General features: G+C 35.3%; 1 long non-coding RNA gene across 2 annotated transcripts in view; it reads left to right on the forward strand.

Moving 5' to 3' along the window:
* Window positions 1-17,523, forward strand: part of LOC309620793 — a 959,234-nt gene that overhangs the window by 668,872 nt on the left and 272,839 nt on the right. Inside the window, exon 8 of one of the 2 annotated variants that reach the window (XR_014239625.1) lies at window positions 11,477-11,550. This is a non-coding gene — a long non-coding RNA (uncharacterized lncRNA). Of the gene's footprint in view, window positions 1-11,476; window positions 14,965-17,523 lie in introns of those variants that run through there. The other variant, XR_014239626.1, reaches the window with a different exon arrangement.

Raw genomic sequence — 17,523 nt, forward strand, 5'->3', positions numbered from 1 at the left:
TCAATTTTTCATTGTTGTTTTCCTCTCTGTTCTTCAGTTTGGAATATTTCTATTGATCTAATTTCAAGTTCACTGACTCCTTCCTTTTTCATCTCCATTCTGTTATTGAGTATATTCAGGACATTTTTTACTTCAAATACTATATTTTGAAAGTCAAAATTTCTATTTGTTTTTGTTTATATAGTTTATTTCCTCTTTGCTGAGAATATAATCACTTTCCATTTGTTTTAAGAGTATTCACTTTTAGTTAATTACACATACTAATAACAAACGCCTTAAGGTCATTGTTTGAGAATTCTTACTGCTATATTATCTCAGAGCTGGCATCTGTTGACTGCCTTTTCTTTTGAGATTTTTGTCAGATTTTCATGTTTCTTGGTATGTTGAGTAATTTTGCATTGTATCCTGGACATTTTGAATATTATAATGAGGGTCTTATTCCTTTTAAAATCCTTTGGAGAATGCTGATTTGTTGTCACTGTTCTTGTTTTCATAGGCATCAACCTGGTAAGGTTCAGACTCCAGTTCTTCCTTGCCTTCCAAAGCCAGGAAGGTGGTTCCAAAGCTAATTCATTTTTCAAAACCTTTTGAATATTGTCCCAGTGTGCTCCTTGCATATGCCACTCAGGGTTTGGTCTGGACCTTGGACAACTTTTATATGGTAGCTTACTTTTCAAATGCTCTGTTATCTTTTTTGGGTGTATTGCATGCATGCAAAGCTTGGGGATCAGCCATGACCTTTAGTTGGTTCATACTCAGAAACAGTGATTCCCCTTCTCTTTCCTCTCGGAGACTTTCCCCCCACACTCTTCAGCTGTAAGGGATCCATTTTCCCATTCTTCTGGCCAGAAAGATGGAATTCTCTCAAAATTTTAGCTTCTCACAATGCAGTACAGGCCCATGCCACTTGGGCTGCACTTAGGGTGAAGTGACAAGGGAAAAGAGATACGCAATTTATGAGGTTTTTCCCCCTACTCTCTGCATAACAGGGAACATTTTGACCAGTTCCTCTATTCAGAGAGATGGCCTTTTTCTCCTGGTCTTAGGTGATCATACATTAGTCGCTGTGCCTCAAATGGGACTGGTTTAAGGCATGAATGAGAGAAGAAAAGAAAATAAATGAAAATGGATATTTTTCTGGCTCTAAAAGACAGGCTTTCTCTTGGAGTATTTGCTAACCTGCCTACTATTCAGTTACTGATTTGGCCTTCTCTGAAGCTAAAGCTGGAAGATAAAGGAAGAAAAAAAAAAGAAACCCACTTCCTCCGTATTGGCCTTTCTAGAGTTCTCAGAGAGTTGGGAGGGGTTTTGGGGTTTTGTTTGTTTGTTTGTTTGTTTTGTCTAGTTTTTAGATGTAACCACTGTAATATAGTAGGCATTGTGGCTAGAACCAGTGTCATATATCCTAGTTTTAAGTGCTAAAGTTATTTTGTAGGTTAACTCCACAAACAACAACATGAAACAACCACAAACATCAAAGCCTGCCCATTTTTTCCCAAATTAGTATTTTGTGAATGGAATCTAAAGAATCTTTGCCATCAGCAATTCATTAGTAAAAATCATCACTACCTAAAGTTGAAGAAGGGAGAACTTGCATCAACTCCACTTCTCATTCTGCTTTCTAGTCTCCCTTTTGAATGAGAGATCAGACCTCACTTTATTGCAACCTGAATACAAACAAAATAAGAATTTTTTATCTTAAGATAAATCACAGTCAACAACCTGGACAGCGAAGGAAGAAGAAACTTCTGAAAATTTGTTTCCAAAGTTAGCAGTCAATTTTAACTATCAAGTTATCATCAATTTTAACAAAAGGAAAATACTTTTCTAAACAGTTGTTTATACAGTGGATCCTCAATGATCTGATGGGACTACAGGCAGGATGCAATTTCTTTTAAGCTGGAGATCTCATAATGGAAAAGACACACATCGGCAGGCATAGTGAAATTTCAGATAATCAAAATAACAGGTAATCATATTCTGATTTTCAAAATATAACTACATGCATTTTTCTTAGCAGGTAATTTCTGCAAATGACCACATCATCAAACCTGTGTACTTACTGGGTTTTGATGATCATCAGAGATTAATAAAAGTTTTCTTTAGTATCCGTGAAAGTAAAACTATATAATAAGCCTGGACTTTTTTTCATCATACACTGGTTTATAGAAATAGATAATGTCCATTAATGTCCATTTTAGTAGATACCATTATTCGAGTGACTATTACAATAAAACCCATATTATGTCCCATTTGTCTTGCCTGCAAACATGATCATTCAAGATTCTAAGTTAAAGTTCGCAACGTTTTTTATTCTTTATTTTAAAGAGTAAAAATATGAGGAAACAAGAGTAGCTAGTTAATTCTATTATATTTGGTTTTAAATTCAACTCTAAGCTTCTGCAAAAAAAAAAGATGCATTTTATAAATTTTAATTAAAAAGAAAATGGAAAATTCACAGATTAACAAAAATCCTTGAAACTGAACTCTACAAATAATTACTGATTGGCCAATATATGAAGGATGTAAGACAAAGTAAAAGTCAGCTTTCAATCTCTGTCTTATAGAAGATACTAATGCTCCCCTAAGACAATTTATTGAACTTACCCCCACTCCAAAAATGAAGCAGAAAGAATAATGTTGTTAAAATTCAGAGAAGTTATTTCTTCAAGGAATTTGGAAATACATAATTGTACAGTGATCTAAATTGATTTATCAGAATTTTCTCTTTCCTTTGGTTTCCAATTGGATTGACACTTTTAATATTTTTTTAAATTTAGCTTTTAAAATATCCTGTATCTTTGAACTTGAAGAAGTTGGATAAATATTTGTTTGTGCATTTAAGGTGTTTCAAAATTATGCCATAATTAAGTTCTACTTATTGGCAACATTTGTTCTACCTTGTATCTTGTTGCAGATTTATTCATTCAAAATATTATTGACCATGTACTGTGTGTCATGTGAGAGTATAGTCAAGAATATAAAAGCCACACTTAATTATATAAAATGTAGATTTACAGGGTCCTCTTTTCAGGAAACAGAAAAAAAAAGACTAATATTCCAGAAGGTGTCAGACAGCTAAGCCTCAAATCAATGGCCATAGCAAAACTACCTTCACAAGCCAATGTAACAATACACAAGTAGTGATAGACTTTCCCAGAGACAGACTAAATATCCTTCCTACTAGTAATATCTAAATTTCTCTGAAAAATTTACAACATTTTAATATGAAGGGGATCTTAATGATCATTCATCCTAAAGCCTACAAATTTATTTCTCACATGTGTGCGAGTATATAACAGATGTGAACTGGGACTGGTTTATGACATTAGAAAGATCAGAGCAAGGTTTGGTCTGGTCCTTGGGCATTGTTTATATTGCAGTTCAGTTCTCAAAGCCTTTGCTGTCCTTCTTTGGGTCTGCTCTGTGCATGATCAGTTTAGAAGTGAAGGAAGGAGAGGGACTTTAGCAAATCTGAGATTGAAAGCCTACCTGAATCTTTCTAATTAATTTTTATTGATATATAATTGACATATAACATTATATTAGTTGTAGGTATACAACATAATGATTTGATATATGTATATACTGTGAAATGATCACCACAATTAAGTCTAGCTAACATCTATCACCAAATATAGTTACAAATTTTTTTTCATTTTTTAATGCTACACAGACCAAAACATTTTTTGTAAAACCCATCTCCTAAAGGATTCAAACTGTGATGTTCTAGTTTGCCATCTCAGATCTAGTTGAGCACAGAATTTTCCAGAAGAGAAAATTGGAGTCCAGAAGGAAAGTCACTTAGCCTAAGACCAACCAGTTTAAGGGCTGGAGCCTATGTCACCTAAAGCCCCATCCATTGCTTATTCCACTACTCCAAATGATCTTCCTTTCCTCATTACTATATTTTGAATAATAGTAATTCCTTAAATATAAATAAAATAATATTGGAAACACATTTAACCTCAGGTTAAATGCAAATATATTTAAATTTGTATTTATGTTCCTCAAAATTATAACAAAAATCATATAAATAGGAAAGAAAGGCATACTCCATTGAAAGAAATAGCAAAACCGAACTGAGATTTACAGAATAACTCATGTAAAAGGGAACAGTCTAAATAACTCACCTGAAAATCAGCACATTCCAGTTTATTCTAGGAGTTAAATTTCTTTCTGAACAATGCTTTTACACAGATACTGTATGTAATAGCACTGAATGAAATATTTACTATAATTCAAAGTTGGTAGATATGATTTATAGCTTGGGCTGCTTCTAGGTAAGATTGCACATGTGAACATTGCTGTACATGACCTTTCTCATTGATTTTAATGAGGTCACTTTGTAGGCTTTCCAATTCTTGACAAGTGAAATCGCTTTTGACTAATTAAAATGTAGCCACAGAATATAGCCCTTGAAATTAAACCTACTATAAAGATAATTGCTCAGTGTAAAATATTTGGACATGATGAAACAAATGTCTTATTGTCCTGCTTTTTGTCTCAACCCTGAAAATATTATGGCCCCAAAACAGATTCAAAATGAGGTTGTAGAGGACTTTTTCTTGTTTTTCCCCTTCTCTTCTCTCTTCTCTGCTTTCCTCTTTTCTCACCTCAGCTCTCGTACTCTAATTCACTGACTTCATCATTCATTCATTCTTTAATTGATGAACATTTATTGAGATTGCTTCTAGTTGCTAGGGATACACAGATTTGCAAAATATGCTTATATTACTCAGAATCTAGTCCGAGTGCAAGACATAGAAGTAAATAAAAGCAGTAGGGTATGAAGTGTTAAAATATAAATGTGCATATGGTATTAGTGGACACTATAGAAGGAGTAACTATCTCTAATTGTTATGATCAGGAAAGACTTCACAGAAGGAGCCATGTTTAAGCTAAATCTAGATGGATTAATAGTTTTCCAGGCTGACAAAATGGAAATTGTCCTGCAGATAGCAGAAATATTATGATTAAAGGAAACTATTGAGGGTATGAACTTAGTTTCATCCATCTTTTTATACACAGCACCTAGCTTAGTGTCTGACATATTATAGGCAATCAATAAACGCGTGTTGTAAAAATTATATATATTGTGTATGGGGAGTTATAAATACTTTGGTTTGGTTGGAGCATAAGATTAATGTGAAGGAGTGCTGAGAATGAGGCTAGAAAGATGGGTTTGTGGTAGATCACAAAAGAGCACTAATACCAGGTTAAGGAGTTTGACCTTTACTTAATGATCAGATGAAAGACATGACCAGGTTACAGTATAATGTTGGCTGACTTGAGCAGAACAGTAGGGGGACTAAAAAGTCAAATGAGTAGGATCTACAAGTAGTCCTAGTAAGAGACAATATGGCTTGAAGAGAAGGAGAAGAATTTGAGAGTAGAAATATAAAGGACAAAATGGATGGGGGCAAGTTTAGTGGTAGAAAGACCAGTTAGGAATCTATTATAATAGTCCATAAAGAAGATACTAAGTGCCTGAATTAAGACTATGACAGTCAGGACTAGAAAGAGATAGATTTTAAAAATAATTTAAAGGTATAATATACAGATCATGTTGTCTGAAGGATGACTGTATTAGAAGAAAGAAGTCAAAGATGACAGTCACATTCTGGCTTGAGCACATGTTTGGATGAGGCCTTCATTTACCTAGTAGGAGAGAAAAATAAGCTTTGGGTGGAACTCTGCAAATATATTGTGTTTTGAAGATAATAGATTTGAAATAGCATGGAATAGTGAAACTGGCAGTTAAAGAAATGATTTGGAGCTTAGAAAGAGGAGGCTTTTAGGGAGAGGGAGGTAGACATTTTCTGTTTTTTCATTCCTAAAATTTGTTCTCTGCCCAGCTCTTGCTGCAGGAGGCCAAGCTATATGGGCTGCATCATTAGACTCTCTTACCCCCATCTTACCCTTGGAGTTAGCCAATGAGAGGAATCAGTAGGAGACAAGAGGGCAGATGGAGAAGTGTTTGGGGGTATTTATTTTCAGGATCCCTCCCTATAAGGTCATGGCCTGGCTCTAGTCCTCTGTTAAAGTCCATTCCTCCCTCTCCTTCCAGTGGCCTCTACTGTATGCTCTAGATTTGGCTAATTGTGGTCCCCTGTTTTCATTTCTGGTCTAGGAGTTGTAAGAGTTTTCTTCTTTTGCTACCACAGGATACTGCACCATCTCTAGTTGGTTCCCTTTAGCCCTTGCCCACATCTGTGTAAATAGTCTCTTTGTTAAATTCTCCTTAATTTCCTGTTTGACTATGGCTATTCTCTGTTGGAACTCTGCCTGATACAATTAGCAGTGCAGGGGTTGTTGTTGCTATAAAACTGTACATAGTAAATTTGGAAATGAAGATCTATTAGAAAGCCAATATAATATAGGAATATAATAACATACCTGAAATAAGTCAATAAGTGATTACAAAATTGTGATCAATGAGCCAATGGACTGACTTAGTCCATTCGGGCTGCTGTAATAAAATAACACTTACTAGGTGGCTTATAAACAATAGAAGTTTATTTGTCATAGTTCTGGAGGCTGGGAAGTCCAAGATTAAGGCATTTGCATATTTGCTGTCTGGTGAGAGCCTGCTTCCTGGTTCATAGACAGCCGTCTAATACTTGCTGTGTCTTTACGAGGTGGAAAGTTGTAAAGAGTTTTTGGGGGCCTCTTTTATAAAGGCACTAATCCCTCATGAGGGCTCCACTCTCATGATCTAGTGAACTCAAAAAGACTCCCACCTCAAACACCATCACATTGGGGATTAGATCTCATATGAATTTTGGAGGGACACAAACATTGTCTGTACCATGGACTTAATAAGAAAGAGATATTATAGCTTAGCTGAAGGGCTGAAAATCTAAATAAGCAAGTTATAGAGGAAATTATTTTTTATATAGGAAGAAAATTTGAAGGGACAAGATAACATAAGATTTAAAATGAAAAATAAATGGATACTCATAACACTAAAAATAAGATATTTTCCATCTCTGCCAGTACAATAACCTGCAATGTTGTCACCCTACCCACCACCACTGCATGTCTAGAACCATCTCATTTGTAAGTAACTGACCAAATTTTGACCTCAAATACAGTTTTCCACTAAAAGGAATGAAGAAAGTTGCTGATTCTATGTCTTGAGTAATGGAAAAACAAATATGGTCCTGAATGTCTTTTTTATTCCAGAAAGCAAGAATGATTTAAGTGTCTAGGGTAGTGCTGAAAGGGCAAAAGACTCAGATTAAAATGTCTTGAACTGGCTGGTTTGTAGATCATTTGAGCATCAAAAAAGAAAATAATAATTATAAATAATTAAATCATGTGGAATCTTTGAAAATATTAAATCTGTAAAAGTATAAAAATTTAATATGAAGAATATAAAAAATCAATATAAAGAAGGCTAAAAGTAACAAAGAATGTGGGCTTGGCTGTTTTGTTACGTATATGTCTTTCAAATAGATATTTATTTTTCTCTATATAAGTAGAGAAGATTCCCATACTTTGTTTTTGTATCTCCTTTCTCATACAGTGAAAACCCTGGTTACCAACAACTTAAATATATTTTCTCATTTGCAAAATTATTCTCCAGTACCACCACTAACTAAAGCTACTAAAAAGTCCAAGATCTTTTGATAGTTATTTTTGTGCTTAGATTATACCCTTCTATGAGTGAAAAGAGTACTGTTTTCAAAAGTTAACAAATTTATTTTTTTCTCTGTGGTTATCAATTTTATATAGCTGTGTTCACTTATTTTTGTGTGCGTTTAATTTTAGTCTGGGTTTTTCCCAATCTTTTTGATTCATTCAATTTTTGAATATGTCACATGGTTATAAATTAAAATTATTTTAAAAGTGTATTCACAGCAGTAATTGAATTTGCCCTCCCAACTGAAATAATTTTTAAAAATCATTAAAATATATGAAATGATGGTTTTTGAGATATTGGGCTTCAGGGAATGAAAAACAGTGACACTGTGTGATAGGGAATGAGCACAGTGAGCTTCATGATTTTTCCAGTTTAATGTATAGAGACAGTTTTGAGGCCATAGCACAGAGAAGAGGAGTTCAGGTGGATCCTGGCAGTCTCCTTGTATTGATAAGATGGAACTGAGAGTCCAGGGAGTACAAGGCAGTTGGATTCTCAGGACAGATTCCTGGAGGAGACAGAGCTATAAAGAGAGAGAATTCCAGAGATCTGCATAAAGTCCCTTTCAGGTTGAGTACTGATAATCACAGGTGTATAAGGAAACAACCTAAGGCTGTGGAAAAAATACCAGAAAGGATTAGAAGCAACACCCTCTGGGGATCACACAGGGCTGGAAATAACCAGAGCTGTTTTCAACTTCATAATTCACAAAGCCTTGGGTAGAGTGCTCAGCTGGGTTTTGACTCTGCAGTGGAACAAATTATCCCTACACTAATTGCTGCTCTCACTCTACTTTTCAAACCTAAAAAAATAAGATTCAAAAGGATCAAAATGATTCCAGAGGTAGTAACTGAACTACCTCTAAGAATATAGGTCATGAATATCCATTGGAATACAAAATATATAGTATCCAACAAGGTAAAATCTATAATATCTGGCATCTGGTCAAAGGTTATAAGGCATACAAAGAAGCAGGAAAATATGACCCAAAATGAGGAGGAAAATCGAAGTCCAGGTTGAAGAGACTTTAACTTTACATTTTGTTTTATTATGGCCATATAGTGCTGGTTTTAGTTTTCCATCTTTATGAAAACTTGTTGAGATTTTCTTTGTGACCTGATATATGGCCAATTTTGAAGATGTACTTCAGGTATTTGAGAAAAAGATTTACTCCCTATTAAGTCTTTTACATTCTTAGCTATTTGTCTGCACTTGATCTCTCTTTGGGTTACAAGTTAAAGAACTCTATTACTAGTAGTACTCTATATCACCATGTAGCTTTTGTTTTTCCATGTATTTCTGCTTTATGAAGGTGTTTCCTATGTTATTTGATACATATATATTCTTGTTATATTTTCACTGTGAATTGTGGCCTTTGGCATTATAAAGTGTCCTTTTTCTAATTTAGTGTATTTTGGACTGAATTCACTTTTTCTAATATCAGAATCATAACACCTACTTATTCCTTGCATTTTGCTTGTATACATTTGTTCATTATTTTATATTTTGCTTTGATTTATGTGTGTCTTTTAGTCAGCTAAGTGTGGGTTTTGCTTATGAGCCAATCTCAAATTCTTCTTTTAATAAGGGAGTTAAGCCCATTTACCCTTATATAAATGAATTATTTTGGTATCAATTATTTCATACTACTTATGCTATATTAATATGTCTTATTTTATATTTTCTAGATCTCTTCTCAATGTGGTCAGTTTTCCTTGTTCTTTCTTTTACTATCTAGGAAGGTGCATCTTTAATCTAGCATCTTCTATAATGCTCTACACCCCCTTTTAAAATTTGGCTTCTCCCATTTTTAAGTCATCTTTAAACAAGATCATTTGACTCCCACATATTACTTATGTAACAATCAATGAGATTTATATGTTTTTGTTTCTCTCTCCCTTCTCTTCCCATTTTTTAGATGTGTTATTTCTACTTTGAACGTATATCACTGGCATGCTAATCGTCCATGCTTGTTTCCACTTTTTAGTCTCAGTTCTATAATTGAAAATATTCAGTATTCACCATTAGTTCTTTTGCCTGAGTATCCCCAGTCATACCTTGATTGGATAAAGCTAGTCTTCTACTAGATTCATCTGAAAAGATATCTGAATGTAGTACTATCTAAGTACTTAAATGATTGAAACTGTTTTTCTATAGCTTTTAAAATTGAATGACAGACAGTATGGTTAGATGTAAAGTCTGGCTACAATATATTTCTTTGAGATTTTTTTGTTTGTTTTAAATAATGCTCCACTCTATTGCTTCACACCTAGATGTTGTGAAGACTGACGCCAACTTGATTTCTTTCCTTTGTAAAGGTCTAGTTTCTCCCCATCCTCAGGAGACCTGAGGATGTACTCTTTATATATAAGGTCTAATAGTTTTATTAGGACATTCTGGTACAAACAACTCAGATATCACAATAAGTCCTTTAAGCATTTAGATTCATATCTCCTATCCATGGAAAAGTTCTCTTTGGTTATAGTTTTGAATATCATTTATATTTCATTGTTTCTGTTTTCTTCTTTAAGAACCCAAATTATAAGCATGCTATATTTTCTTTGCTTATTTGCTTTATCAATTCACACATAATTTTTATCTCTTCATTATTATGTTTTCATTTTCTTGGCTGCTTTTTTTGCCCATCTTTACTGAGGTAGAAGTTATACAAACACATTCTAAAATGCTCCATTTTTAGGTATACAGTTTTATACAGTCTTATAATGATTAATGACCATAATCAAAATGTAGAATATTACCATCATACCATGAGGTTACCTTAGTCCTGTTTGTATTAAATTTCATCCCCAAAATCACAACCCCAGGTGCCAACTAATATACTAATATGCTTTCTACATTATATTTTTGCCTTCTGTAGAATTCCATGCAAATAGTTATATGTTTTTCCCCCTCAGAATGCTTTTAAGATTCACCTCATATTGTTCCATGTATCAGTGGTTCATTCCTTCTTATTGTTGAGTAGATATCAATAGCACAGATTTACTCTATTTTTAAAAATCTATTTACCAGTTGATGGACATGGAGGTTATTTCAAATGTTTGAATATTATGAATAGTGAAGCTGAGAATAATGAAGTCTTAATTCACATATAAGTCTTTTGTGGATGTATGTATTTATTTCACTTGAGTAAATATCTAGGAATGGGATTGCTGAATTATACAGTAAATGTGCATTTAATTTCATAAAGAAGTGCCAAACTATTTTCCAATGAGATTTTACCATTTTGCAATCCCACCAACGACTGGTTCCTTTATATTTTTGCCAACACTGAGTTTTGTTAGTCTTTCAAATTTTAGCCATTATAGTGGGTGTGTAGTATTTTAATATTGTGCTTTCAATTTCTATTTCCCTGATGCCTAGCGGTGGCATCTATATTTGCTCATTGTCCATTAATATATCTTCTTGGATGAAGTGTCTATTAAAATATTTTGCTGATTAATTAGTTTATCATCTTAATATTTTCTTTATATATTCTATTTAAGTCTTTTTCAGAGATATGACAGATATGTTTGCAAATATTTTCTCCAAATCTGTTGCTTGCCTTTTCATGTTCTTCCATTGTATCTTTCAAAGAACAAAAATGTTTAATTTCAAAAAAGGCATACTGACCTTGTATCCTTTGACCTTGCTAAATTAAATTATTAGTTCTAATAGCTCTGTCATAATTTCCTTAAGATTTTATTCATATGAACATGTCATGTATATTCCTCAGGGACTTCTGTGTAAACAATCATGTCTTTTATGAACAGAAATAATTTTATTATTCCCTGCTAATGTATTTTATTTCTTTTTCTTACTTTATTCCAGTTACTGAGACCCTTAATGTCATGCTGAATAGCAGTGCTGAGAGCGGACATCTCTGCCTTGTTCCCCATCTTAAGGTAAAAGCAGTCAGTATTTCATCATCGAGTATAAAAGCTGTTGGTAATTTTTATATAACTTTTATCAATGTGAGGATGTTTCTATTTCTAGTTTTCTGAGAATTTTTACCTTTAGTGGCTGTTGGATATACAGTGCTTTTCCTACATCTACTGAAATTATTATATGTTTTATTGTCTTTTATTTTATCAATATGGTTATTTGCACTGACTGATTTTTTGGGTAATAAGTTTGAAGGCCTAGGTTCAAACCCTTTGGGGTTGCTGGATATGGTCTCATAATATTTTCTGAAAAAATTGGTATCTATATTCATTGGAATACTGATCTGTAGTTTTCTTTTTTGGTACTGTCTGTGTGTGGTTTTAGTATTAATGAGATAATGATCTCAAGTGAGCTGATACATATTCATTTTTTCCTATATTCTGAAAGTGTTTGTGTATGATTGCTATTATTTCTCTTAAAATGTTTGATGACATTTAGTAATGAAGCCACCTGGGCCTGAAGTTTCTTTGAAAGAAGGGTTTTAACTATGAATTCAATTTCTTTAATTTGTATATGGCAATGCATTATTTTATTTTTTCTTGTGTCAGTTTTGGTAATTTGTGTTATTCAAGGAGTTGACAATTAATGTAAATTGTCAAATTTCTTGGCAGGAAAACTTTTTGCAATATCCCCTTATTATTCTTTTTTTTAAAAAAATTTATTTATTTAATTTATTTATTTTTGGCTGTGTTGGGTCTTCGTTGCTGTATGCGGGCTTTCTCTAGTTGCGGCGAGCGGGGGCTACTCTTTGTTGAGGTGCACAGGCTTCTCATTGCAGTGGCTTCTCTTGTTGCGGAGCACAGGCTCTAAGTGCACAGGCTTCAGTAGCTGTGGCATGTGGGTTCAGTAATTGTGGCTTGTGGGCTCTAGAGTACAGGCTCAGTAGTTGTGATGCACGGGCTTAGTTGCTCTGTGGCATGTGGGATCTTCCTGGACCAGGGCTTGAACCCGTGTCCCCTGCATTGGCAGGCGGATTCTTAACCACTGCGCCACCCGGGAAGGGAAGCCCCCCCTTATTATTCTTTTAATGTTTGTAATGTCTATAGTTATTTTCCCACTTTTATTTCTGATACTAGTAATTAGTATATTCTCTCTTTTTGTCTTGATCAACTTTATTGATTTTTTCTGAGAACCAGCTTTGTTTCATTAATTTTCTCTAATTTTTGTTTATTTTCTGTTTAATTGATATCTGCCCTTATCATTATTATTTCCTTCCTTCTATTTATTTTGGTTTAATTTTTTTCTTCTTTGTCTAATTTCTTTATATAGATCCTTAGGTCATTGGTTTTGGATCTTTTTTGCTTCTAATACATGCATTTAAAGCTATAACTGTATTTGACTAATTACTTCTTTAGAAGCATCTCACAAATTTCAATGTCATATTTTTATTATTTTTAGTTTAAAGCATTTCCTAATTTTCCTTTTGATTTCTTCTTTCACCCAGGGTTATGTAGAAGTATGTTTTTTAATTTCCAAAAATTTGGAGTTTTCATAATATATATCTTATTGTTACTGATTTCTCCTTTAATTCCACTCTGGTCAAAAAGCATATTTTGTACTATATCAATCATTTTAAATTTGTTGATATTGACTTTATGCCCTTAGATTGATAATTACCTCATGCGCATATAAAAAGAATGTGTATTCTGCAGTTGTTGGCTATAGTTCAAAGCAGTTGATAGTGTTTTTCATATTTTCTATGTCTTTGCTGATTTTATCTAGTTGTTCTACCAATTTCTGAGAGAGTAGTGTTAGTATGTGTTGGGGAAGCAGCCATCCTGTGACCTGCCATGGCTATGGCCACCTGAGTGCCCAATCTGCCAGCAGCAGAGGACAATACTGAGTCTTCAATATGGCATCATTCCTCTGGGTGATCAGCCAGCCACCTGGTGGCAGGTTGATCGCAGTACACTGTTTCCATCTTAGAAGAGGCAGCTTTTTGCTCTTATTGGAATAGATAACTTTGTGTTGGGGAAGCAGCCATTTCATGACCTGCCACCCCTCTCTAGGATTGCCCAATCAGTGCCCTGGGCCTGAAACATTCCCTTGTAAGGAAGATGGGTGATGAATTGTTGCTTGGCCCCGGAGTCTTCCTCCTTATTAGGAACAACCTTTCCTCTCTCCTGGATACAAAGTGAACTTCTTTACATTGCTTAAGCATGTGTGTCATATGGTACCTGGCCAGCCCACTCCCATTAGAAGAGAACGGGGTCTTTGCCAGGCATGCCCTGTGTTGGGTGTTGGGAGGGACCAACTGGCCATGGGAGACCAGCGTACACTACAGACACTGATCTTGCTTTGACTCTTCTCCTTTTTGTGAATAAAGTGTTTTTCCAACCAGTGCCTTGGTATTGAGTCTTCCTTAGTGAATCCGAACCCACAGAAGATGCAGTGGGGTGGGGTCTATGGACTCCTACTTCTGGGTGCTGGCATTATTATGATCTTTGATGTACTCCATGTGGTGGGAATCCTTACTTGGGATCGTCAGGTGGATCTTCTTACTCTTGACAATATCTCCTACTATGATTGTGGCATTGTCTCTTTCTCTCTCTCTAGTTCTATGAATTTTTGCTTTAGTATAAACTCCATAGCTCTGTTATTATTAGGTAGATGCATATTTATGAGTTAAGTCGTAGGGATGAATCATCCCCTTAATCCTTATGAAATGTCCCATATTATTTTTGATAATACTTATTGTCTTAGATCTGTTTTATATTAAACAGTTGTTTCAGCCTTTTTATGCATACTGCTTGCATGGTATACATTTTTAATCCATTTACTTTCATCTGATCTATGTTTTTATATGTAAGATGTGTCTTTTGTACACAGCATGTAGTTGAGTCTTGTTTTTTCATGCATTCTTATAATATATGTCTTTTTATTATAGTGTTTGGTTCATCAAAGTTTAATAATTAATACTGGTTCTACTGGTTCATGCTTACCATTTTAACATTTGTGTTCAATTTATCCTTTCTGCTTTTTAACTCTTTTCCTTTTTTTCTGTCTTTTTTAATATTATTTGACTAAATCTTAGTATTCCATTTAAATTTTTTCATTGGCTTGCTCTCTTTTTTTTTTTTTCCTATGCTTACTTGCTTCCTTTTTTTCAGTGACTCCTCTAGGGATTTATTGTAACCATATTACTTTGGGTGAGGTATGGTGAGGCCAGATGCACACCAAGAGAGTGAAACCAGAAAGAGTTTTACAGTTTGTTATACTTACAGGTCCCTGAGAAGAACATACCCAGGACCACTCGGGCAGTACTAGAGGCAGAGGGAGAAAGGGAAACTGTGGGAAAGCACTTTTATTGTTTCTGTGGGAAGAAAAGGGTGAGGCAGGACAATCAGGTTTAAGATTGGCTGGTTTAAATCATTTCACTTTCATCAGAAAAGGGTGAGGCATAGAGGTTGGCTGGTTTAAATCATTTCGCTTTCATCAGAAAAGGGTGAGGCATAGAGGTTGTCCCTGATTATCTGGTATCTAGCTCTGGGGCAATTAGTGCAGGTATATAGTGGTCCTAAGTGTGAGACTGGTAAGGGAGTGTAAACTTAATTGGCTGCTCAAGAAGAGGAACTGACCTGCCTCTAACCAGGGCCTCAAAACTGGGCTAAGATAGCATTTTTAAAAGTATATTACAAGATTATAGCTACATCCTTAACATTTCACAATCTACTTAGAGTTAATGTTGCATGGCTTTCCATAAAATGTAGAAACCTTAAAACCATAAAGGTCAATTTATCTCCTTCCCATCTTTTATGTTTTAGTTATTAAGTATATTACATTACCATAGATTATATACCATAAGAAATGTTATAAAGTTTGCTTTAAACTGTCATACGTGTTTTGGAGGAATTTAAAGGAAAAATTATCTTTGTATTTACCATTTCCAGTGATCTTCATTCCTTTCTGAGGATCCAAGTTTCCACTTAGTATAAACTCCCTTCTGCCTGAATATCTCCCTTTACTACTTCCTGCAATATAGGCCTAGTGGCAACACATTCCTTTGTTTTTCTTTTATTTGAAAATGTCTTTATATTCCCTTCATTATTGAAGGATATTTTCATTGGAAAAAGAAAATATGGTTGGCAGGTTTATTTTTTTATTCACTAATTTAAATATGTTCCTTCATTCTCTTATAGCCTCCATACTTCCTGATGAGTAGCTAATTATTAAATGAATCATGGCTCTTCTGTACATAATATGCCATTTCCCTGTTGCTACTTTCAAGATTTTCTTTATTTCAACTTTCAACTATTAGATTATAAAATGCCCAGACAGTGACTACTTAAATGTTTATTCTGATTGGAGTTCCACTAGCATCCAGATTCTGTAAATTTACATGTTTCATCTAATTTAGAAATATTATAGCCATTTTTGTTCAAATTTATTTTCTGCCCTACTTTCTCTTTCTTCTCCTTCTGGGACCCCAATTACATATACTTTAGTCAAATTGTTATTAACTACCAAGTCTCTACGAATCTGTTCATTAACAAAAGAAAACTTTCTTTAGAGTAGTGTTAGGTTCATAGCACATTTGAATGGAAAACACAGAGAGTTACCATATAGCCCCTTCCCCCGCACAAGCATAGTCTCCTTCACTCTTCTGTGTTCTTCTGGGGGATGGTCAGTCATCTGTGGCACAAGAGGAAATAGAGGAGAGGCTCAGGAAAACAAAGTTAATTATACTCACAGGTCCTGGAAACAGCAGGCACGGCACATAACTCAGGGCCACATGGGAGAGCACTAGCATAAGTCAAGAGGCAGAAAGCACATGAGTAAGAGGACAGCCTAAGCCACAGAGTTTACTGGAGTTTCCACAGGAAAAGCAAGTAGGGCAAGGAAAACAGTTTAGGATTGGCTAAAATTTTGGCAGGCTCTAAGCCAAAGAGATGGCACCTGGTTGCCTGGTACCTGGCCCTGCGATGATTAAGACAGAGGAATATTGCTTACTGGGGTGTATAGACCAGATAGAAGAGGTGTGGCTCTGGATTAGTTAATTTCCATACCAAAGACATGCTCCTGGTTGAGCTTTTTACTATCTCTAAGAATTGGTTAGCCCAGGGAGTGGCATTCTCTCCCCAGGGAGAAAGGTTTTTAAGATTTCAAAACATCATAATACACAGAAAATAAAAAATGTAACAACATATTAGCTACCAACATCCCAAACCAGAATGTTACATTTGTTACAATCAGTAACTCTACACTGACACATCATTATCACCCAAAATTCATGGTTTACATTAGGGGAGATTGATCAAGATGGTAGAGTAAGAAGGTGTGGAGTTCACCTCCTCCCATGAACATATCAAAAATACATCTACATGTGGAACAGTTCTTACTGGAAACTGGCAGAAGGACTCTTGTACAACGAAGGCTGTATGAAAGATACATGTGTAATCAGGTAGGAAGCAAAGAAAAGCTATTGGGTCAGGACCTATGCCCCTGGGAGGGGACAGAGGAAGAAGGAGAGTACATAGGTGGACACTCATCCTGGGGAGTGAGCGGTGAGAGCCACAGATTGGGTGCCCTAGTCCAAATGGGCACAAGGGAGACAAGCCCCCTCGGCTGGTTGGGGGACTGTTGGGACTAAAATGAGGGCAGTGGGAAGGCTGGACTCCACTCTTGAGAAGTGCACACCCCTCTGGCTTGCTCCTGTAACAGGGTGGAAAGAGGTCTGCTCTAGTGGCTGCTGAGTTTCCCGTGACCACCTTGCAGTGAACCAGAGCCCAAGCCAAGCAAAGACTCTGGCCCTGCTCACTCCATGTCACAGCATGAGTGCACTGGATCTTGGGTGGCCACAACTAAGGAGAAAACCCACTGGATCTGGAACGCAGAGGTGACCTGGTTCCATGGCGGAGTCAGGGTGGTGCGGCAGCAGCCACTGTTGGCACTTACTCAAGCAGTGCATCAGAAGCAGCCCAGATCGCTGAGAC

Source organism: Balaenoptera borealis, assembly GCF_965194805.1.
Source record: "Balaenoptera borealis genome assembly, chromosome: X".
NCBI classification, from domain to species: Eukaryota; Metazoa; Chordata; class Mammalia; order Artiodactyla; family Balaenopteridae; genus Balaenoptera; species Balaenoptera borealis.